We start from the raw sequence: 26,108 nt of genomic DNA, 5'->3' as shown, positions 1-26,108 counted from the left end.
ATACAAAAATACAGTTGGATGTAGATAAAAAAGGATGTAGCATTATAGTTCCTCTTTACAGTAAAAAGCAAATTCAAACTTGTAATCTGAGCTTATCCTGTGTCTCCATAGAACTTGACTTTGGCAATGTCTATGTCTTCAAAGGAGATTAATTATACTACTGAATAAAATAATTCCACCTTTATTTAATCTGTTAATATAATAAACAATTCATAAATCAATTACATTCTTTATTTTCTCCACTGAGAAGATGCTGTCTAGCTGATGTTCAATAGGAGTCAGCTGTTGACAAGGAGCAGGAGCGACATAGAGCTAGTATAACCCCCATACATTCCTCCCTAATTCCTGACACAGAAATGATGTCTTTCGGAACAGCTGTACTCTTAGGGCACAGGAAAGCTTCAAGGTGAAGTGCGGAGAAAGTGGAGTTAGAATCAATGAGTAGGGAAATAAGAAGCATGAGGAAAATGCTAGCCTAGCTTTCAGAGAAAAGTTGGCTCTCATTTAAAACAATAATGTGCAAACTGGCTTAAGGGGGTCAAAAGCAAAAGAAAAACGAAGAAAAAGAGAAAGAAATGAAAGATTAAAGGAAAGAAGGTTGAAGGAAGGAAGGATGGAAAGGAGGGAGAAAAGGAGTGGAAGAATGGGGAAAAGGAAAAGGGGAGACAAGAAGGAAGGAGGAAGTGAAAAAAAGGGAGAGAAAGAGGCAGCCCAGCAGAAATGGAGGAAAGCTTTCTTGTCATCCCTCTCTTCTCTGTTATAGATGCCTGGGTTCTAAGACAATAGTTAGAAAGGGCTAGAAGTAGAGTTACCTTCAAAGGAAGCTCTTACCCAGGTCTTTAAGGTACAAAGCCCAGTAGTTGTATGAGTCTATGGCTCCTTCAGGAATAAATAATGATGAACCTCATCTCTGAGGAAGGGATAAGAGGAAGCAAATTACAACTGCAGATAGAGCAAACACACACACACACACACACACACACACACAGAGGCATACCATACATACATTTACATACAAACATATTATGTAAACACACATGTACATATGTGTTTAAGGCACTCAACAAACTTTAAAACTCACCCCAATACCCAATCATCTATTAGCTTAAAGAAACTATATCTTAAAAATATCAAACCAAAATAGATGGATGAGAAAAAGGATCTAGAGACATGGAAATGAGACATTAAAACAACTAGCCAACTCACATGCACACACACAACTGCAACTGGGAATACAATTTAACTAGTAAGCTCCCGTGTTTCTTAATATATTGTTGCTGAGAGTTAGAACTAAGTAAGCTATAACTTTACTAATAAAGTGATTAACAAAATAGAGAAAATTATCAAGCAAGTATATTACAGCAATTCTATATGTTTTAATCATTAATTCTAAATTCCTCCCTGTTAGTCAATTCACCAATAGCTAACACTGTCCTAATTACCTTTAGCAAAATAACATTAAAACCAACTAAATATTAATTTTATTTTTTACTGAATAGTTTTATTTCTTAATTTCTTAGTTCTGTAACCAGTAACTTAGCAGACATACAAGAAACAACATGAACACTACAACTGACACAAAAATAGAGTAAGAAATCTGTTTCCATTTTCAGTTGACTTCATGTATTTGATGACACAGACCATTCCTTAAATATGAGATGAGTCATGAATATTTGTTTAAAACAATAAAATGTCTTTCATAGAAATGTTTAATTTAAGTACCTTAAGTTAACTAGCTCATTTTACTGGAACAACAACCCTAAAATTTAAACAGGAAAAGTGTCCTTCTTGTTTTATAGGCATGGAAACTGAGGCAGAAGTGATGAACTGACATTCTTAATGTTATATCTCTAACATTCAAAGGAGGAAAGGGGAAATTTAATTCTGATGTAATCACCTTATGCTGTCTCCTACTACTCTCTCTGGTCCATTACATACAGCTTGTTTTGACATCAATACTGCCTTGATATAGAAATACAAAGGAGGATATTATGTGTCCTCATGTCAGTTTATAGTCATAAAATTTGTTCCCTAGAGTACTCTGTATTTGACACACAGTAAGAGAAAGTATAGTCACTATTTAAAAAGTGAAATAGATAAAATAAATATACCTAAATGTACTTTATATATATATTCTGTGTATTTGCATGCATTCTATGAATGTATCCACATATGGGGCTACTGTGGCTTTCCTTATCCTATTAGAGAAGCAATAATGTTTAGTTAAGTTTGTATTTTATTATTAATTATGCAATAAGGAATACTGGAAAAACAATTATATATTAAACTAACATAAACACATGAACAGCACAATTGAATATGTTTTCGGGAAAATATAAACACATATCTCCCTTCAATTATTCTTGCTTTTAGCTGATAATTGATTATGTAAGTAAGATTTATTAAATTAAAACCAGGTTCTGACATTTGAAACATTAATAAACATATCGTATTTTATTTGTAATTAGGATAAAATTTGTAGTTAGCATTGAAGATTTTCAGTTTATTTATGCCAATCATCCCCATTTTTTACTTGGGAAATCCTGTTTGCTAGAAAATTTTCTGTTATTTTTCTAATCTCTGGACATGCAGTCTTATTTGAAAGTCTATAAGTTGCTAAGTTACTGGGCCAACTTAGTTCTTAGTTAAGACAACAGTGGAAGAGAAACCCCAATTCAAGATGTTTGCCTCTATGCAGGTCTTAATATCCAAAGAAACCCTGCATCCCGAACAGAGTCAACCTTGAGCAATGCTGTCAGACATAGGTGGATGTCAGCTCCAGTTCCTTGCCTTATTTATGTTGCCTATATTTCTACTTGACCTTATTAGTCAAGTTGAAAAATCACTTTTACCAAGTGCTAAAAACTATATTAGGAAAAAAAATCCTAGTAGTTTATGTAAACCGATTTAATTCTGGAAACAATCCTACCCCCAAAACTCAGAATTGTTTAAAAATACATTAGAAATGGAGCGTTCTTACAGAATTATCTGTGAGAATGAAAATAATTATACACCAAAATGCAATTCTCTTAAATTAATACCAAGAACCTATAACGCATGATACTCTTACAGTATATGGCTGGGAAAATTATGCAAGTGTGGTTATGCTTATGGACATCCCATCGGTGAGAATATTCTAGACGTTTCAAGTGGGTTCAATCAAGTCAACCTAGAAGCAGACAACCTTTAGGTCTGGAATGTAGCAATTCTAAATTTCTATTCTATAAATGGGAGAAGGGAAGTCCGAGAGATCTCATGGTATTTGAGACACTATTGTTGGCCCTGATATATAAAGACAACATTCAAAGAGCTAAGGATGACCTCGACAAGTCATCATTAAGGAAAGGAGGTGTTTCATCTCAGAGTTACAGGGAACAGTATCAGTTCAGAAGCAGGGTCTTCCTTAAATCCAGCTAGGAACATAACCAGATCAGGCCTTTATTACAACCTTATGAAACCTACAACAAAGAAACTGGTGAAAGCCAAGCTAAACTCCTAGAGAACAGTGAAATAATAGAGTGTTGTAAGCTGCTAAGTTGATCATAATTCCTCTTGGCAACAACAGAAAACTATATCATATAGGTATTTATTTATATATTTTTCTATTTTATGTATGTGTCTTTGTCTGCTTGTGTTTGTGCACCATGTCACAGTCTGGTATGTCGGAAGGGATCAAACCCCTTAAAACTGGTTTTATAGACAGTCTGAGCTGCCATGTGGGTGCCAGGAATTGAACTGTGTTCTTCTGCAAGAGCAGCCACAGCTCTAATGAGTTGAGCAATCTATCTAGCCCCATAACCATTTTTTTATTTCACTTGTTTTTAAATCATATTCCAGAGAAATTGGAGTTCAACTAGGCTTATGGACAGACCATGAGGTTCAGTGTCCTTCACCTGGACTTTATAATTTTGCCTTTTTTTCATAAGCAAAGATACTTTCAGTGCATTGCTCCATTAGTCATAAGCACTAAATTCAATGTCTCGGAAAAAAAATAAACATAATCTGTTGACAGCCCAAATATTAACAAAGGCTTGATAAGGGACATTTAAAATCTGCTGAAGGGAAAGGTAATTCTATTAAATATCTGCAGATCATACGTAATCATATGTAAACGCAGTGTGCTATTATCACTATGAAGCTTGTGTAATAGTCATGTTATCTCATGAAGGCTGTCTTCACACCACCCTTCCTTACATATGATATTTTCCCTGAATTGACGTTCAGAATTACTTTCTTCAAGGAAAACACTAGAATACTGCATTAATAGAATAAGACACTATTGTAAGAAAGGCTGGCATATCCAACCACTTGCAGCATGGAAGGTTTGAAATTCCTAATCCTCAGAGGTTCACTCAAGTTCAGACCTAAAGGTTTTGAGGTATAGCCACCAGCAACATTCTAAAAGTCGAAGCTTTTGAAATCAGCTAGGAATCATTTTCCCAGCAAAGAGTAAAGGCTTCTGTGGGCAGCACATACTTCCCTCTGTAATTGTATCTCAGAAGGGAGCAAATGCAAAAGCAGCAGGGTGGAGAGCAAGTGCAGCTGCCCAGGGTTCTCAGGGAAACAGGGTCAGGCCCCTCAAGTCTCTCCCGGCTGGCTAGGAAGTATCTCTGGTAAGACTGACCAGCCCTGGACCTCACATATTTGCCCTCAGGGCCACAGGAAGCAGAGTACTATTGGCCTAGGAGGCTGGGGAAAGGCCAGGTGAGCAACAGCACAAACCCATCTGTGTCTCTGGATGGCCTATTCGGCTTATTACAGGTCTCTGCAAACTTCCTCAACTTTGGACTGTTTGAAAACAGATGCCACCATTTTGAAAGGCTGTAAAGCTCATGTGGGGCAAATTAATCGCCATTTGATGCCAGGTCCTATTTAGTGTTTCTAAAGGGAGAGGATAATAAAGCCCGCCAACTCTCTCTTTAAGGGCTATTCAGATACTAAATAAACCAAGAACATTTTAAAATGCAATCTCACAAAAATCTGCTCTGCTTAACCTTCTCTCCTTCTTTAAAAAATAAGAAAGGCATGATGTTCTTTTTTTGTTAATTAATTCATTTTAGACAATTCCTTAAATTTTCATTTTAATAAATTTTTGTGTGGGTGCATTAATTACTTTCAAAGATGCTTTACAACTGTTACCTATTAAAAGCCTTTGTTAGTGAGTGAGTAAAAAAAAAAAAAAAGAAAGAAAGAAAGAAAGAAAGCCTTCCAGTGTGCCCCCCTCCCGCTCTGAGCAGGTCCTTGCAGTGTGCCCCTCCCGCTCTGAGCAGGTCCTTGCTATCAACTGCTGGAGTATTCTCGCTTTGCACCTAGAGCTATAATTATTTTGCTTTAATTTTACAAAACCTTTTGTTCCATTCCCATGAGCCCACCTGATCCTTATATTACACTCGCTCTATTAAAACACTCATGCAGAACAAAGCATGGCTGTACTGATTCATAAGTAACTTTTTTTTTCCTCAGTAAAATGCCACTGGCTAGGGTGTGGGCCACTCTCAGTTGCCAATTTTCATGTATTAGAGATATGTTGTTTCAAAGTCTTGTAGTCTCCTCCACAACCCTTTGCTACATTTTCTTTTTGTGATTTTCAATATATTTTGACTATACAAAATTTTACTCTAGGCTAGGGCAATATAAGTGGTATAATGTTGAAAATGCCTCATATATGAAAAGATTATAATCATGCTACGATTTTTCTTATTCATATATAGGTTTTTAAAGTCATTTTTTGTGCCTCCTTTAACTTCATTTTCTCTCCTTTCTCCACCCCTTTTCCTTGAGCTCTTGCAACACATGTGGGCTTTTGGCAGAAAAAAAATACAGTGACTCATCCAGAGAATTGTTTGTTTGCTCTGAGGAGCACTCGGAGGACCCTCTGGGCTGCACAAGGAGCCCTTTGATCCTGGCAATGTGATTTCTTCCAGATGTTTTCCCCATAGCCACCTTTCTGCAGTGTCCCTCCTCATTCTGTATCGTAAGAATAAATGCTCAAAAACAATTGTAACAGCACCCAGGTTTCCTGAATGCAGTGTGACAGAGACCTGACAGCTATGACTTAGCCTTTTGTGTTCTCCTCGCCTTCAGCAGCAATGAAAGAAGGTTAAGACTGAGGAATGCAGAACTGAGTTTGGGTCTCTTTAGATATCTTCATGATTAAAATGAGAATTATGAGAATCAGGGTCAAGAAACCATGTGAAAAAAAAATCTGCAGAGCATTGATCAAGGATCTAGCTTTATCTAATTCTGAAAGTCTTAAAGTCATGCCCTGTGCTTAATTGGTTCAGTTTAAAAATAACAAAGTGCAAACATCAAAGTCAGTTCCCCACTGTCAGCCTCCCCTCCCCCATTAGGCTTTTCCCACCTATCTATTCACCTGACCTATAGGAAGAGTGAGAGATGCTAGTTAGTCAAGGGTTAGGGAATGGATGAACAGGCAAAGATGATGAGGTAGTTTGAAGATTCTTATTTCAAAACATGTAAACCTTGATGCTCACATTTGAACACTTCTATTCCAAAATACATAAACCTTAATCCTTCTATCTATAAATACCATTTTATATGGTTAAAAATAAGAGACTGAGGATTTTTTCCTTGGAGATGTTTTCCTGAATTTTCTAGATGGGCATTTAATGCAACCACATAAATCTCATGCATTCTTAACAGAAGGAGGTTGCCTATAGACAGAAGAGGGCAAGTCAGTGTGACTGTGAAACCAGATATTGTCCCATGGGTGATGTGGTCATAACCAAGGAATATTTCAGTCAGCAGAACTAGGAAATATTATCTCCTATACTGGTCTTACCTGGACCCTTGGCACTGACATTAAACTTGTAGACTGCAGAATTATTGGAGAATAAGTACATAAGCCATATATATCATGATGAAGGTAGTAGCGTAATACAGTAGCAATAGGAAAGGAACACAGGGTAACTGTTTCCAAACCATGTTAATCAGAATTTCTAAGTCATCCAAATCTCAGGTTGAATACACTGCAAACATCAGGGTGCCAACACTGGAGACTAAATTCCATGCTGCTGTACCAAAGTTCTTAAGAGCAATCAAGGTTGAGAAGCAACCCCAGGTTGAGAAGTAAGATATCAAGGCAACAAGAGAACAAAAGGCATTTAACAAGACTACCAAGACCACGAATGAAAAGGATTCGGCTTTCTTTCTTTCTTTTTTATAGGTTTTTATTTATTTACAACTCAAATGTTCCCCCCCCTCCCCAATTTCTCTTCTGCAAACCACCTATCCCAAGCCTACCCACCCCCCACTACCACCTCACTGCCCTAGCATAATCCTACTCTGGGGCAGCAAGCCTACACAGGACAAGGTCATCCTCTACTACATATGCAGCTGGAGACATAGGTCCCTCCATGTGTTCTCTTTGGTTGGTGGTTTTAGTCCCTGGGAGCTCTGGGGGTGGGGGTGGGGAGTCTGGTTGGCTGATATTGTTGTTCTTCCTATGAGATTGCAAATTCCTTCAGCTCCTTCAGTTCTTCCCCTAACTCCTCCATTGGGGTCCCCATGCTCAGTCTGATGATTGGCTGAGAGCAGCATTCAACTTTCTAAGGTTATTCTGAGTATTTCATGAAGTAAGATAAGTTTATATTTTCTCTTAAACTGGTTATTTTTATGTAAGACATGGCCACCCATTTCTCCAGATTCAATTGTCAACATAAGGAACTTTAGTGAAAAGGTTTACACGTACCAAATTTTTTAAAACATCTTTAATGTGTATGGGTATCTTTGCTAGAATGTGTGTCTGTGTACTATCTGTATACCAGATGTCCATGGAGGCCAGAAGAGGGCATGAGATTCCCTTGACTGGGGTTACAGGTTACAGGCTCACATGCGAGCCACCACATGAGTACTTGGAATTGATCTCAATCCTCTGGAAGAATAGCCAACACTCTTAGCTGGTGAGCCATCTCTTTAGCCGCATACAACTATATTTGATAAGAGAATACTATACTATAAAAACAAAGATCCTCTTCCTGCACTTCTAGTAACTTCCTTTACCTGATCAAAGAAAAAAATCCATTTTTAATATTTGATATAACATAATTCATATCTGAAACTCATTAATTTTTCTGTTCATGGAATCCAGTACAAATGTTAATACATACACAGAAGACATGAAAAAACTGGGTAGTCAATATTTGAACCTATACTTTAATTTGTGTACATGTGTTTTAGGACCCATTACATCCTCTCTTTGAGATCTTTATGAAACTATATAATGAACTGTTCTATATAACAGATAATTATTCTTTCCATATGACTTCAGCATTCATTATTTCATCTGCCTTTACCTCCCTTTTTCTTTCCCCTTCTGTGAAATCAACAGGTTTTTTTTTTTTTGTTTGTGTGTTTCTTGTTTTTTTGCTTGTGTGTTTGTTTTCACTTATGGGTGAGAACATGCTCTATTTGTCTGTCTGGGCCTGGCTTATTTTACTTGATGTTATATCCTAAATTCAGAAATCCGTAGACGTGTTAAAACACTAAAGCTCGTTAAGAAAACACAGCAGCAGAATGAGTTGTATAACTATACCACTTAGGATAGCAGTTACCCTAGATTATGATTAAAAGTCTGTTACAGTTGCAGCAACAAAAAGCTCAAGCCAGTACAGGGAAGATAGCTGAGCAAGAAAAGAAAATGCCTGCTGCCCTTTATCATACATTCAGATACCTAGAAGCCAGTAAAAGTGGGTTGCTGAAGGGGCTGATATGTAATTCCATATGCAGGAGTAGGAGGCAGACTCCCTGGCTATCTGGCTAGCCAAACTAACCAAAATGGTATGCTCCATGCTCAGTGAAAGAGTTTGTTTCAAATATATAGGGTTAAGAGAGATTGAAGATATTTACTATCAACACTGGAGACTTCACACATAGAGGATATAAGTGCATACTTATCTGCATACACATATGCATTCATACACCTATGAACACACAAGCATATACACAAGCACGCACACAGATAGATGATAGATAGTCATAGACATGTACATAGAAAGATCCTACATATATAAGCAAAAAAGAAAAATTGAGAAAAAAAAATAAAGAAAAAATAAGAAGGAAGACACCCAAATTCCTATGATTCTTTTGAGGTACAGAGCATTTCAACAACCAAATCGTTAATCTTTGAACAATAAAACAATGAACCTAGACAACTAGGGCAAATAAAGGAATCATGTTCTAGCAAGTTTAAAAGGCTATAAGTCATTCAATAAATAAGAAAAACTGGAGAAAATCGGTAAGAAATGCTGACTGTATTTTGTACAGTTTGAAAAGCAACAAATAGATAAAATCCAATAGTTGGAGAAACAGTCTGATGACTGGACATAAGGAAAAGTGTTGTTTATTTACTATTCTTATTAACAGAGAACACTGTGTTAGACATAATATTTACCATTATATTTAAAAAACAAATAATAAGAGGATATTTTAATAAAGAATTGACTTATGATTATTGTACCCAATAGCAGAAGTCTCAAGGCAGTAAATACTGTCCTGGTCTTTCTCTCTTTGCACCTTCACTTGAGGAAGCATGAATAATATGAATTCCTGTGTATTTTCTTTTCCATTGCCTGTCACTACCAGATCAACTTAAGGCAGTTCAAGTGTCAGGACTTCAGAGGCATTTCAAGTTCCACTTGTGCTGTGCTAAGCAGTAAAGTCCATCTTCACACTCACTATGTCTCATGACCATATTCACTTTTAAAACTATGTGTACTTTACTATTAGTCGGATACGATACCTATTTTGGGAATGAAATATAAATGGAGGTTTTAAGAGTAATATGCAGGGGGAACTTGTTAATACTTCTATTCATCTTCATAACCCTATGCCAACTTCCTTGAGGGCAGAAGACATTGTTCTTCCTTTATTTACTTTCTCTAAGCTCTATTATACCCAGGAAGTTTTGAGTAACTAGTTGACACAGAAGGCCCAGAATCTGTCCTGATTGGTCTAGATAGATATGCAATTCTTAAAATGCAGCATTGGATGCTGAAGAGACAAGCATTTTCAAACCTACAAGAAGTTTTAAGATTCTAATACAATAGTTGCTTAGCTCTTTTAGCATAAATCCAGATCCTAAAGTACATATACATAGTCAATACAGGAAGGTGAATTTCGTTGCAAAATTCCACCCCCTTGGAGTGGGGCTAAGTTGAATGGGGATTTAAAAGTGAACAGCAAAAGATTTTAGAAGAAAAAGACCCTTTGGATTTCCTATAAATGAATAAGAAGTTATTTTAAACATGTAAGTTATTGTGTTTCTAAGACATGAATTCATCAAAGCCTTGGGTGATCAGTTACTTTGTTAAATTTTTAATAAACACTTCTTGATTATGAACTGACATCTTCAAAGTAGATAGATTTATATAATTCCACCTTAATGTACATACATTAGACATTAAAAAAAACCACAGAGTTAATTTCGTTTTTTGGAAACAACTTAGTGACTTTCAAAATAAAAGTCTGTAAAAAATACAAGTGGAATTTAATTACTAGATAAAAATGTTCTACATCAATGGCTGTTTTTGATGTGCTTTGCTTACAGATTACTATACACTTTTTCTTAATAAAATGGGATTCCTTCAAATATGTAGATGATAAAATTTCCCCAGAGATTTATGATCAGTTAAGTCAATCCCTCATTTTACAAATTAAGAGATAGCATGGGAGCATGTAAATACAGCCTACTTTAAGACTTTGATTGAGGTAAAATGTCTATACATGGAGAATAAAGGAGAAGAACAGAATTAACCAAAAGAATACTGGGGAGGGTAAGGAATAGACAAGGGCTCTAAGCAGAAACACATTCTCTCATCTGCACCCGGGTTCTTCCTGAACAAATAGCAACCATTTCAAACAACTATTAACAGTCTAAACATACAGGTAGCTTAGACAGGTGTATAACATCTTAAACAACCATTCCCTTCCTGTGTTTTTAATATAATTGTCCATTTGTTTATGTTAAATATGAACTCATTTTCTGAACATGTGTAAAGGGAAACAAGTTGATGATTATTTAATCATTTAAATCTGCTTTCAAATGAAGCTTATCTCTAAAGACAGAGAAAACATAAAGGCTTTGGAGAAATCAGATAAATATAAATTGTAGTTTAGAGACTTGGTATAAGGACTACGTGTATTGTTTAAAAGCTATGGATCAGACTTCAAGGGACTAAATCTTGACGTGGTCATATTTTAATCTTGGACATTCTCCCCCATCAGGACTGGAGAGTTGGCTCTGTAGTTTACACTGCTTACTGTTCTTGTAGAGGTTTGAGTTTGGTTCCCTGCACCTACAACTGCTTGTGACCCCAGCTTCAGTGGCATCTTATGCTTCTGACCAACTCAGGCAACCACATGCAGATACCAACATACAGATGCATGAACACACACGTAATAAAAATACATCTTTCAAAGGTTTTCCTCTCTGTCCCTCAGTTTATCCACCAAAAGAGTTTTTGTGAAGACAGTTGATACGATTTCACACATAATTCTCTCAGAGTAGGGCCTCGTATGCAGAAATCAATAAAGGTTAGCTGTCACTACCAATACAGACAAGTCTGTTAACTATTTCAGAAGTAAAATTTTCTAATTTAAAAGACTTTTGAAAAAGTGTCTTTTAATGTACCATCAAATTAATTTATACTAATATTCTGTCATATTATAAAGAAAAAACGGATGTGAGAAATAGGTCTCATTTGGCTGCTTATAGGATTGAGTCTGGGATTGTTATCATTTTAAACTGCACACGGCAGCACACAACTCTAATCAAGCTCCAGGACTGGGCCACCTAGTTAACAGACTGAGTTCCAGGGCAGCAGGGGCTTTATATAGCAAGACATTGTCATTGTCTCAGAAGGAGAATAGAAGGAGGAGAATAACAAGTGGAGGAGGAGGAAGAGGAAATGGAGAAAGAGGAAAACAAAAACAAACTAGAAAAAAAATCAAACACCAAATGGGATTAAGCTCAGATGTTAGTCAATTCTGGCTTAAAGCAACTGGAGATGTCTTCTAAGAGGCACGAAGACTGACATGTTCATATTCCAAACTGGGGTACACTATGGGCACTAACTATCTCAAAACAAAACAAGGCAAAGAGGAAAAGAAGGAAGGATAAGACACTTGGCAGCATGTGCATTAACTTTCATTTAGAGAACATGAGAGAATATTCACAGAAGACAATGAAGGGCCTGACTGTAGAAAGCAAAGGCCCACTCACATGCCCCCACCCAGGATCTTAGGCACTGGCCCACTGCTGTGCAAGAATTTGTCTACAGGGTCCTTTTGTCCTGTTATCCTGAGATCTACCTGGGAACAAAAATTATCCCATTAATTATTATTCAATAAATTGTTCAGGAGAATGCACTGTATGAACACCTGAACCAGTTAATTAATAACAGTGGCTACACTGGAAATGCTAGTCAGCAACGTTCAAAAGAACAGTAGCTAAGAGTCTCACAGGCATTCCTATTCAACTGCAAACAGAGCTGCAATTGAATTGACTGTATATGATAATATTGAGGAAGGATTTCTCATCTTTGAGCTTGTGATAGGTACTCTAAGTATTTAGATAGATAGATAGATAGATAGATCGATCGATCGATAGATAGATAGATAGATAGATAGATAGATAGTGATAGAAAGAGATATATACAGATACATATACCTGTATTATGCATACATATATGTATATATATGTAATTTGAAATATATGTGTTATTATTTTCTTTCAACAATTTTCTGTTTTAGTGCACCAATATTTATCTTGAATGGTATTTTTCAAAGCACAGGAACAAAGTGCAGTGTGGGAAAGATACAACTAAATAAACCACTGAAAACTCTGAAAGCAAATTTAGTCCAAAGAGTCCTCAATAATGTGTTGTGGGAGATCATTAGAGAAGAAGCAATTACTCATAGCTGGGGGAATGAAGGTAATTTTAGTAGAAGGCAATATCTGAGCAAGGTCTTGATGCAAATACTTTATCTCTGTGAAAACAGCATTATACCCTTAATGTGAAAATTGGCTGATATGCAGAGATAAGTGGAATGATCTGTGGATGGGTGACATACACATCAAAGGCATGACCTCTCCTGATATATTTGAAAGGCCTACTATTAGTTGATACATATGGCCCTGTAATAACACTCAGTCCAATAAATAAAATAATAATTCCCCTTACAATTTTATCCATTTGTGTATATCTATTTATGCATTCATTCTTTCAAACTCATGTGAGACCTCTTTAGTATAAGATTCTGAACTGTGCTGAGTACACTGGATACTATGGTGATCAAGACAGAATTGACTCTGTGCCCAAGAAAGTATACAATCTAATTAGTAATTCCACAGTGATAAAAATTCTGTTAAGTGAAATACTAGATATTATGAGAACAAATAATTGTAACCTATTTTTTCTTAAAACTGTTAGAAAAGTCTAGCAGAACTATACTTACACAGAAATAAAGCGCTAGTGGCAAATGTTGACCTTAGATTTCTCCTGATCCGTTCTTGTTTATTTAGAGAGTTGTCTGGTGCATATGGGTCTCACTCACCCTATCTGCTATCAAATTTTGCCTTTTAAACTACATATTTAATTCTGGATGTAACAAAAACAAATACATCTTGTTAATTTCTTTTAAAGTAAACATCACCCCATCTTTTCCTGTCCTATTTCTTTTTAAGATACGTTTTTATTATAAATAACAGTAAGCTAGGGAAGATGATCTGCTAAACAGGTTTTATAAAAACAGGAGTGTTTTCTTTTGTGAGATTAAATCTACAGGTCTAAGAAGAGTAAGATCTTGTTTGGCCCAGTAAATTGAGCAAACACAAGAGCGGAGTCACACAAGAAGTAATTATAGGCAATACCAATTCTTGCCATTTTAGTAAGTCAAGGTTAGAGATAGTCCTTTAGCTGTGACACTTTTGAAAATTCAAGTTCTATCTTATGGCCTTTCACAATCATTTTCCTAGAAATTGTCAGCCACACAGTTGATCTTTTTGGGAAACTAGACTTCTGTATTTTATTACAGCAGAAAATAGGTTTTCCTTTATTCTAACTCCTAGGGAGAAATGAAATGGTGTGGGCCTTTTCCAAACATAAAAAAAAAAAAAATGAGTTGCCAAAAGACTCTCAAATTACTGTACCAAGGGATCCAGTGTTTAGAGTCTTGCCTCACTTGGTTCCATGTAGTTCAGCATGACAGCTTTGGAGCTTGACAAGAAGATACCAATAATCTTGGAAAATGTGCTTTGTGTGAGTTAACAGTGAAAAAATAGATGGAAACACAAAACTTCATTAATGAACGAAATACCATAAAATTAGTATCTTAATCATTAAAAAAATTGTAATCAGCTCAAGTGGCTATATATATATATGTGTGTGTGTGTGTGTGTGTGTGTGTATATGTATATATGTGTGTATATATATGTGTGTATGTGTATGTGTATGTGTATGTGTATGTATATGTATATATGTATGTGATGCTCCTCTGGATAAAAGGATGAAAAACCCATAGGGTTTCACTTTCACCTGCCAGATTCAGGGCTGGTTATTCTGGAAGCTGTCTTGTAAGTGCGCTGTTTTTAAATTTTCCCATCAATATTAGGAATCACAAATGTAATGTAAAAGTATAAAATATCTTTCCATTACCTTATAGAGAAGTTAAAAGGGGATGAACAAACCACCGTACAAAAATGAGAATAAAAATAAATGCCGATTTTCTCTCATGTGATGAAATATGATGGCTTGTACCAAATTATAACAAATAGGAGATTTTTGGTCTCTTTAGGACAGCCCATCAGTTAAACACAGTGACACTAAGTATGACAACAGGTAACAATTATGGAAACAATAATCATGTGCAAGGCACTCACTTTTCACAACAGTATTATAGGTTAAGAAGCTAAGGAAAAGAGAAGCTAACTCACTTGCAAAACAAAAGAACAACAATAGGTGCACTCCTGAACTTGGGTAATCAATGGGATCTATTTAGCTTCCCCAGGCTTTAAATTCCTTATTTATCAGGGATTGGTAAATATGTTCTATCAAAGAAAACACAATAAATATTCTCGACTTTGTATACAGAAAGCAAAATTAGAGATGTTACAGTCTGCAAGCATGTACATAACCAGAGTGAAAATGAAAACTACATGTATTAGTAATAAAATTTGAAATACAATAAAAAGTACATTTGGCAATACAGGGTTACTGATAAGCAGCATGAAGAGACTACTTTGCTGCGTCAAAGCCAAAGGCAATCCCTGCCATCATGTAGACTGCACATACTCAATATGAAGCCAAAGGCAATCCCTGCCATCATGTAGACTGCACATACTCAATATGAAGCCAAAGGCAATCCCTGTCATCATGTAGACTGCACATACTCAATATGAAGCCAAAGGCAATCCCTGCCATCATGTAGACTGCACATACTCAATATGAAGCCAAAGGCAATCCCTGCCATCATGTAGACTGCACATACTCAATATGAAGCCAAAGGCAATCCCTGTCATCATGTAGACTGCACATACTCAATATGAAGCCATTCTTTGCTCACAAGGCTAACAACTGAGATTAACAGTTTCTAATCTCAGGATCTAAAAATCAAAGCTGGAGTACTGGTCGACTTCTGAGGACTCACACATCCCAGGGACCTGATGGGATTGTGTTACTTTCCCAGCACTGTACTCTTGACTGGCACTGTTGGGTTAAATAGGAAGTAAAGACCATCACGAACCCTATGGCCCATATATTCTATAACTGACGTAGCAAATTTTTATATTTTGTAAATTATTATTTTCTTAGAATGTTTTAGATTTTATTGCACTTTCACAGGTCCCTGAAATATCATCAAAGAGAAAAATCTTTATGCTACAAAGGCATTAGAGGGTATGTCCAATGCAAAGAGAGAATCAGAAAGGCAGGGAAAGAAAGCAAGAGTTTACAGAAGGGTGTTCCCAGAGAGGAATGTTTTTAAATTTAATTTTATAGTCTTTCTTAATATTTCATACCTTAAACTAATAGCAACATAAAAATGGAGGTGAATTTGTGAAATTCTCTTTTTATATTGCTTTATTATTTGTTCAAATTATTATTACTAAAACCCCTATGGCTAGTTATGGGAGTTTGTCAAATAGCTTGTAGAATTACTAATAATATTCTCTAAGAGAGGAAATCAAGTAACTTACAGCAGATGCAGACTTTCTTTTCTAATATCAAAGAACAGGTTTTCTTACTCTTACTTAGAACAAAAATGTTAAATTATCTACTTTATCAGTTATAATACTCAACCTCTTATATTTTTATAAAATTCCATTACATTTAACACCAAACTTTGTATTTTCTCAACTAGGGAATGTATAATTGAACACACCTATAAGTCAAAGCAGCAGAGAATCCACTAACAAGTCTGATGAACTCAGAGAAATTATGGGTGGAATAAGGGGCCTATTCGGGTCAGAGTTAAAACGCTGAAAAATAACATTAGTAGATTTCTTGATAGTGCTAAATAAGACTTGTCTTAGAAAAACTGTTATGTCTCTAAAATCTGCGCCCTTTTCTACATTATGTTTTGTATTGTCTCAAAAAGTTATACTTCAGTTTTCAAGTAAGACAATCAGAAAATCAATTCATACTAGCATGTATGCAGTACACATGTATGAAGTACACATGTATGATGAACTGATTCCTTTTAGTTTTTCCAAAATAAACTTTCAAATGTTGTCGTGAACTCTTATAGCATTAATATTTTTAATTGAAAATTATAAGGGATTGTTCATAATTACTAGGAAAATTTGATCAAAACAACAATGAGGCATCACTTCATAGATAAGAATGAATGGATATCCTTAAGACACAGATACCCTTGGTATGAATGGAAATTGATACAGCCATCACAGGAGAGAATATGGAGGTTTCTTGAAAAATTAAAAGCAGAATTGCTATGGTTTTCAGAAATCCCATTTTGAAGCATGTGAACGTTTAGAATATAGATATAGACAATGACCCAAGAATATATTATTATTCCAAAGAGATATATCCAATATTTGAAGTATCAAAGTTAAGAAAACATTTAGTGGCTATAAAACAGACAACATAAAATTGTGTGGCATTTATCTCACAACACACATATAAAATTTAAGGAGATACTATTCAGATTAATAAAAGCAGAAATCCTCCAAAATCCAGAATATAATTGCTAGAGTTTGGAACTGGCCAAAAAGTATGAACTTACTCTTACAAGATAAATAAATTATGGAGTCATACTGTATAGATGGGTCACCATTGTGAATAACACTTGATGGTAGAGTTGAAATCTGCTAAGACTTAATAACTTAAGAAGAATCTTAACAGTTATAAAACATGGGAGGCGAGTAACTATATGGTGTGACAGATGTGTAAATTTGCCTGATTTTAGTACATTTAACAATATACTTATCTGCAAAACATTACAATATACATTTTTAAATGATGTGGGTTTTTTTTTTTTTTGGTCATTTAAATCTCAATAGACAAAGGGTTTCAGCTGGGATTGGGAAAGGGGATAACATTTGAAATGTAAATAAATAAAATAGCCAATAAAAATTACTAAGAACACTCCCTAAATACAAGGTTTACTAAAAAAAGAAAGGAATAAAGGAAAGAAAAAAGGGGAAAATCAGAAACCTACAATCCCACAACTTTTACAGCCTTCCTGTCCTGCACTCTCCCTGTGCCCCCTCTGTAAGCACCGAAATCAACTCCCATGTGCTCTTCCAAACCTGTGGACTACTGTACTTCATTTTATCATTCTACAGTGAGACCATTGTCTGTAACAAACTAGCAACAAAACAAAACAAAAACCCACTAGTTTTCATACAAAACGATGTATGTGAACATTTGTAGCAGTTCTATTCATAACTCATACAAATGGAAAACTGCAACTGCCTTCCTCTAATGCTTAGATAAATATTTTGAGGTCTATCCTAACAGGGAAATGCTACTCAGCAATCTAAGGAACAGAAACTGCTGATGTGTTTGACAATATGCTGAGTAAAGTAAGCCTTTCCATGCTAGATTTCACTTGCATAATAATTCCCATAATGACAAACCCACAGTGATAAGAAAAGACCTGTAGGTCTCCAGGGTTACTGGTGGGTGCAATTATGGAGATGAGCGTGGAGTTCTTTGGGGTAAAAGAACTGTTTTGTATCCTGACAGTCATGGTGCTTACTGTGTGAATAAACACATGCAGAATTTTAAAGAACATTACATTAAGTGATTTCTGAAGTGAATATGAATATTAAAACATCTTCAGGAAAGAAAAGGATCAGTTGATATCATATTGAATTTCTGAAGAAATGTGAGCTTCAACGTGATCCTGGGTCTCCCCAACAAGAAGATGAGCTGCTAAGATAGAAAATGGCTGGACAGAGAGCCTCCATGCATGTCCATAGGTGGGAAGAAGTCTGTTTCTCTAAACTATAGTCTCCTGACGTTTGTTACCATCATTACTGCTTGTGAATCAAGGATAATTCCAGGGATGTCGTTCCTAAATACATCAGTCTCAGGAGCAAAGTAGAGACTGTTTTTCAAGCTGATAAATGACTATAAACCTTAACTCTTCTGATGCTTCTCCAGAGTGTGCAGCTCAGTTGTGCTTTTAAGCTATGCAATCACATTCCACTTGCATTCCCTTTATGGTTAAAAAAGTAACGCAATATAAAACTTGCTAACTTAACTGTGTTTAGTTCTAAGGTGCAGTGCCATTAAGTATATCCCCTTTGTTATCCAACCATCCCAAATATCCATGTCCAGTTTTTAAAAGCTGTCTTGAATGGAATCTCTGTGACTATACATGGAACCATCCCTTGCCCACTCTCAGTTCTCAGAAAACCCATTCTACTTCTCTTTGCTAATAAATGTGGACATGCTGTATGTTATGGACACAGAACCTTCTAGATTTGCCCTTGTCTGGCTGGCTCACATGCTGTGCATTTACTTAGCATGCTGTAGCCATGGTGTAGCATATGAGAGAATTTCATTTCTTTTTAAAACTGAATACATCTAGATATGCACCACACTCTGCTTAACTGTTTGTTCACAGATGGACCCTTGGGTTGCTCCTACCTTTTGACTATCAACTATATTAACCAAACTTAAGGCATAGTTTAGGAAGACATTTCGTTTACAATAGCTTAAGAGAATGACTTCTTATGTTTGGTCAATCACATTTTAGATTTAATTGCTTTAGTAATAGTAACTTTTATGCTTATTACATGTTCTAGTTAGTCATTAGTTAAATGTGTTGGTGTGCATATCACAAAAATATATATGTAAGGATACACAGAAATGTACTGTTTACAGTGAAAATAAAACATACTAGTCTCTGTGGCAAAAAGAAGTCAGCACTCTGAGAGATCATTTTCTTTTATGTAGATGTATACTAAATTTGAATTAACTGAATTTTAATAAGAATTTGTTTCCTCCAAGGGCCTATCATACAATTAGACTCTACTGCACCTGATCAATTCGAGTAGACTATCTGGATGTGGCAAACAGATTTACTTTATCCGTGTTGTAAGGACTTATCAGTATTTTACTCATGTTTAAGGTTGAAAACTAATTCAGAATATTCATGGGGCCTCCCTCCTCTATCCAACTGTTCATGGGCACCTAGGTTGCTTCATCATTTGTTATCAATTCTATAATACTTTTGATAAAATGAAGACTTAAACATTGTTGGAAAACACCAACACCAACACCATGGATCATAAAAAGCTGCAAAGATAATTGCTATGATGGGTTTATGTATGTGTTGAATTGTATATTCTCACTTTACAGTAGATTCTTTCTTATCTCATTAAAACATCTTCAGAAATATGAACTTATCCAAATTTTTGATATCTTTCTAGATAGAGTCTGTCTTACCAAGATTGTATATATGGAAAGAAATCACACAACAAAAACATGATGTATACTCTTCCCTGAATAAGTCTTCTCAACTAAAGCAACACTGCAGAAAACTATAGCTTTAGGCAAGTTGTCAAGTTTAGACACTTCCCCTGAATTTTTAGGTAACACAATTGTCACATAGCCTAGACTTTGCCTCAACTGCTAATGGGTTACTTCTGAGCCAACATCATCTCTACTGGAAGGGATGATAACTAGCTGTCTAGAACCAAGAAGATCCACTTACAGTAGCATGCCTGTAGAACTAGAGGTGTGAAGTGTAAGGAAACTGTTCTCCATACCTGCATACCCAAAGTCAGCTACCTTCTCCCACCCTCTGTCCTGTTCTGATCTGAAAATGGGGTGCTTATTCTCTCTTCCTCCTTCCTCCATCCTTCTGTTTCCTTCTCCCACCTTCCTTTCTCCTTTCTTTCCCCATTTTAAAAACAAAACCATAACTTGCCATATCATAGAAATAAAACCTGTTTTTATCATCAGTTGTGGTCATTATGCTACTATGACTTCCCTGTTTTAAATTAATATACATATGTCCTCTGTTCATGCAGGTAGGCTATTATTGAAAGGAAGGAGAATATGACCATTCTGAAACATAGTTTTCCAAATTATATAGTTCCTTCTTGCCTCATCCTGATTGCGATGATCTGATATTTCCCCTCAAGTTTGTCTATAGGGACTCTTTGATAGCTTTGATAGCAGTAATATAAAATATAGGTTCATTTTAAAATTTCTTTAGAAATAGAAGTCCATTGTAACAAGTTAAACAATAAAATACTCAAGTAAGGTTTATAATAATTTCTCCAAGTCCTATGTTGTGAATTCTGAGACATGCCCTAAGTTAAGAGCATGAATAGAAGTGTCTGTGCCCTTTCTTCACGGGAGTATACATGCATAGAACACAATTACTTAAACTATCCACTACCCAAAATATTTGTTCTTTTCATTTTATAAACTATGGTCATCTTTGAAGGTCAGCAGCTCTATCCATTAATTACTGTTCGAATGTCTATGAAGTCTTTAATAATAGTCAATATGTAGTAGAATTAATGAAATTATTACTTACTAAACTTACTTTGAAAAACAGAATTTTGACCCAGCATGTCTAATACTTACTGAAGACATAAGCAGTGCCCTATCAGTGACTGAGAAAGAAACTTAGTACAAGAGCGTCACTTCTTCCCCTCAAGGAAATCAGTGCATAAGAAGTCTACACAGTTGTGAGCTGTTTTGTAAATTAAGGGAAACTGGTCATAGAAGTTATAGTATCAACTTTTAAAAAATAATTTTTAAGAGAAGTAATATCTCACTGCAACTCAGTAATTGTTTTCAGTGTGTGAACAACCCTTAGCAAAAACAGTGCTTCCTTGTATGGCAGCCTAAAAACAAAGGGATTTCAAAGCACTACACACTCAGACAAAGCATTTGCTCCTGAGCCTTCTAAGTGATATCTCCTTCTGCCCGGATGTATGGTATCTCTGAACCATCCTCACTCTGCAGACATCTAAATAATCAAATACATCATTTGGCTTCTTCCCATCATACTGTGTACAAGATAATGGAAAGTAACCCTTGCAGACAACGAAAGCGCACTTATGACAACAGTGTTTGGCAAGACTAAGTCACATCTCCAGACGCTCCACCTTCAACACAATTGAAATTTTTGCCTTCCAATTAGTAGATCCTATCTCAAAGTCAGGAAGACAAACAAAAAAACAAACAAGTAGCCTCTGTGTGAATGTTGACTCAAGCTTTCACCTGGGTTTCTGAAGCTAATTTGTCTTGGCATGATACTGTGATGTGACAGAATTCAATGTGACAGTTTTATAGAAAAAGGATATACTTTGGAAATGCAACTTTACTTTCTTAGCATTCTCCTCCCGCCCCCAGTTTTTAAAGATGTTTTGACCATTAAAAAATTAACAAGTTGTGTGACCACATGAGCTGAGATGATACTAAAGTGCAATAGGTAAAAATACTAAGTAAGAGAGAACCACAGAGTTTGGATTGGTAAGGCCTGGTAGTGATACAAACTCATATATCAGTGTTATGTTCTTATAAGTACTTAACTCTCTGGGACTCCGTTTCTTCATTAGAGCATGGAAATGCTGCTGCTGCTGCTGCTTCCTCCTCCTCCTCCTCCTCCACCTCCTCCTCCTCCTCCTCCTTTTCTTCTTCTTTCTTCTTCTTCTTCTTCTTCTTCTTCTTCTTCTTCTTCTTCTTCTTCTTCTTCTTCTTCTTCTTCTTCTTCTTCTTCTTCTCCTCCTCCTCCTCTTCCTCCTCCTCCTCCCCCCCTCCTCCTCCTCCCCTTCCTCCTCCTCCTCCTCCCCCTCCTCCTCCTCCTCCTCCTCCTCATTTTTTATGAATAGCTACAATGTGAGTAGCAATGACAACTTTTAAAAGGTCTCTGGTACATTAAGTAAACAAACAGAGTCACCTATGTTGTTCATATTTCTATTAAGAGAGGCTTCTGCATAAAGGTGACAGGGTTATGGTGGGGACTGTGATCATCTATTGGGGGTTTGTATGTAGTAATGTGAATTAGGGCTCACAGGTACAGCTTTCCCACTTGGGCTATTAAGTATTTAATTAGATGGCTGTATAGTTAACTGTGTAACTTAGATATGAATCCTAGGCCTGAATTTTGCTCATTTCCTAAATAAGAAGACAAGAAAAAGAACTTAAAGGTTCTTGGCTGCTGTAGTGTTTTCCCATGGTGATATCTTCTATCTCAATTATGACAGATAATTTTCATTTCTTTATATCATAGCCTACATTTTTATAGCCTAATATTAAAATTTCCTCTATTTATTGTTTTTAATTGAAAAGGCTAATTTATAATATCATGAAAACAAACCACTCACTACCTCTGTTCTGGTTTAGCGATTTCCTAGGATACTAAGGTAACATGTTTTAAGATCATCTGATTTGTTCTTCAATCTAGAAATTTAGTATTGCTGTAGAAAGTAACAATTTTCAAGGCTTTCATTGTTTCTAGACCACTGTTAATTGCATAAGGTAAAATATACCACATTTAAAGATAAGATTAAGATTTAACAGGAAAAAGTACAATCTAGGAGTAAAAGATATTGTTGACATATATTCTTTATTTATGTAAAGAATACTGTAAAATATTTAAAAAGTGGGTTAACCAGCAACCAGGCTCTAATAATTATTAACCACAAAGGAAATGAGCTTGGCCTTATCTCAGAAGGTTGTCAGCATTCTCTGTTTATACATATGGGAAATGTGTCCTACCTTAGGCCTATATTTCAGGAGAGCCAGGCTCCTCAAACTCAGAACTGATGCTTTAATGATGATTACAATTAGCCTTACCTCACCAACTATCCTCTTGCATACACAGTTCTTTTCATGGAGACAATTTGTCATTTTGTAATGATGTGTGTACTGAGTTAGTTTCTTATACCTTAAGAGGTTGTAAATACAGCTCAGCATGCAGAGCTCATATCTATATTCTTCTTTTTTTGCCTTTTTTAAAAATTGGATATCTTCTTTATTTACATTTCAAATGTTTTCCCCTTTCCAGGTCTCCCCTTCAGAGCCTCCCTATCACATCCTCCCTCCCCCTGCCTCTATGAGGATGCTCCCCCACCCACCCACTCCCATCCTCCCAGCATTCCCCTACACTGCGGCATCTAACACCCTCAGGCCCAAAGGCTTCTTCTTTCACTGATGTCCAACAAGGCCATCCTCTGCTACATATGCAGCAAGAGCCATGGGTCCCTCCATGTGTATTCTTTGGTTGGTGGTCCAGTCCCCAGGATCTCTGGGGGGGGGGGTCTGGCCTGTTGACACTGTTGTTCCCTCTATGTGGCTGCAAACCACCTCAGCTCTTTTAATCCCTTCTCCTCCATCAGGGACCTCTGAGCTCATTCTAATGGTTGGCTACAAGCTTCTTCCTCTGTATTTGTCAGGCTCTGGAAGAACATCTCAGAACACAGCCATATCAGGCTTCCATCAGCAAGCACTTCCCAGCATCCACAATAACATCCGGGTTTGGAGGCTGTACATGGATGGATCTCTAGGTAGGGCAGTCTCTGGGTGGCCTTTGCATCAGTCTTGGCTCCACACCTTGTCTCCATATTTCCACCTTTGAGTATTTTGTTCTCCCTTCTAAGAAGCATTGAAGCATCCACATTTTGGTCTTCCATCTTCTTAGGCTTCAATGGTCTGTGAATTGAATCTTGGGTATTCTGAACTTTTGGGCTAATATCCACTTATCAGTGAATACATATCATGTTTGTTCCTTTGTGACTGATCACCTCACTCAGGATGATATTCTCAAGTTCCATCCATTTACCTGCAAATTTCATGAAGTCGTTGTTTTTAATAGCTGAGTAATACTTCATTGTGTAAATGTACCATATCTTCTGTATCCATTCCTCTGTTGAGGGACATCTGAGCTCTTTCCAGCTTCTGCTATTATAAATATGGCTGCTATGAACATAGTGGAGCATGTGTGCTTATTACATGTTGGAGCATCAAGTAGAATTGAAGAATGAATTAATGATTCCATTTTTAAAATTTTTTAATTTTAATTTTTTTACCAAACACATTAAAAACCCCTTAATTACATGCCATAGGTGTTAATGAACATGCTTTGTTCACAGGATGAACACAATAGATGTTAATATATGGAGAAGAGAGAGAAGTTTGAGTAGCGCACTCTTTTGAGTTTTTTCTGGAGTTGTCCTCTGACATTCCAATGACACGATTTCTCCTCTGTATGCTACAGCTTCCATGGATATTTGCAAAAGTACAACTGCTTCATTTTGTTGGGGCACAGAGACAGAGGTTATCAGCTTTTGTACACAGTGATTTGATCTTCTTACGGTAGAAGGGGAAGGCATGCATGTGATAAAACTGAACGGTGAAACAAATTATGATAGGTCTAGGATCAGACTCTCGGTAAAATAATAGAAAAGTTCTGATACGTCCCTCTGCATTGTGAAATTACAGCATTAATAAAGGCAGTATGAAATAAATTAGCATGGTAACAAATTTATTTTAAATTATTTAATTTTATTCCAGTCCCAACACCCCAAAAGTGTTCTCTACAAAACTGAGCTCTGACTTTAGCTACATTTTAACACCACTCATACTGCTGGTAAGTTTAAATTCCATGTTCAGATTCCTGGCTTTATCCTCAAAACTATAAGCCGAATAACTACTGAAATTTCTAGTGGACCATCTTTGTCAATCACCATAATGAATATTAAGTGAACCAGTAAATTGGTCTATAAAGGCCAAGGGGCATAACCAAGAGTATCAAAATGTGTAGAGATAATGAAGTTTTGATAATATTTTCAGATTTTTGCTTTATTCATTAATTTTAGACTACTTGGTATACAGTAAGTTTCAATGATTATCAAAATTATATTGTCCCCTATAAAGCATTGTGTACACTACTTTTAGATGAAACCAGTAAGCCTCCACATCAGGGGTTGGTCTTCTGTCACAGCGACATGCTTAAGAATGATCTGCATTGGGAGTCAGTATGGTTTCCACACCTGAACTCATTACCCATGCCTCAGCTTACTGATATCAATTGAGACGCCTTTCCTTCCTTCCTTCCTTCCTTCCTTCCTTCCTTCCTTCCTTCCTTCCTTCCTTCGTTCACATTTTTTGCTGCTGTTATGTTTTATGATAGTCTGAGTTTTAAAGAATATTGTGATCTTATGGTGTTGAGAACTGGTTTTGATGTCTGACTCAATGGAAAGAGTATCTACTCAGCAATTTTGCAAGACTCTTCGAAAACCAGCATCCACGTTGCTACTTGCTACACTTCAAACACAGTCTACCATATAGCCAACAGGAGAGATGGGCAGGGCCAATTACTCTCCATCCGGGTGGTTTTACCTTTGAAGCCAATTCTAGTATATAAAAAATAATGCAGACTTTACACAGAAAACACCTGAAGATTATGCCACAGACAAAATGGATATATATGAGTAAGTACTTCTCTTTTGAGTCAGGAAAGCAAGTATAAGCAAGGAGAGAAGAACAGGAGGCTGGCACCTTGTCTGCTATGAATAGAAGCAGAGTCTATAGCAAATGATTTTCTTCATGATCCTTTTCCTAAGTGCCAGAAACTTTACCAGATACCTCTTTACCGTA

The 26,108-nt window shown here is 36.2% G+C and overlaps 1 protein-coding gene across 18 annotated transcripts in view; it reads right to left on the bottom strand.

The window, feature by feature from the left end:
* The window catches only part of Zbtb20 (zinc finger and BTB domain containing 20), a 765,654-nt gene that overhangs the window by 421,231 nt on the left and 318,315 nt on the right, over positions 1 to 26,108 (bottom strand). For 2 of the 18 annotated variants that reach the window (XM_085832261.1, XM_085832268.1), the window contains one exon: positions 813 to 910. The exons of the other annotated variants lie outside the window; for them this stretch is intronic. The gene's annotated coding sequence lies outside the window, so the exon portion shown is untranslated. The remainder of the gene's footprint in view (positions 1 to 812; positions 911 to 26,108) is intronic. 18 annotated transcript variants of the gene reach the window in all.

Source organism: Mus caroli, unplaced genomic scaffold (assembly GCF_978045245.1).
Source record: "Mus caroli unplaced genomic scaffold, Mus_caroli_1 scaffold_17, whole genome shotgun sequence".
NCBI classification, from domain to species: domain Eukaryota; kingdom Metazoa; phylum Chordata; class Mammalia; order Rodentia; family Muridae; genus Mus; species Mus caroli.
This window is presented reverse-complemented; position numbering and strand designations above follow the sequence as displayed.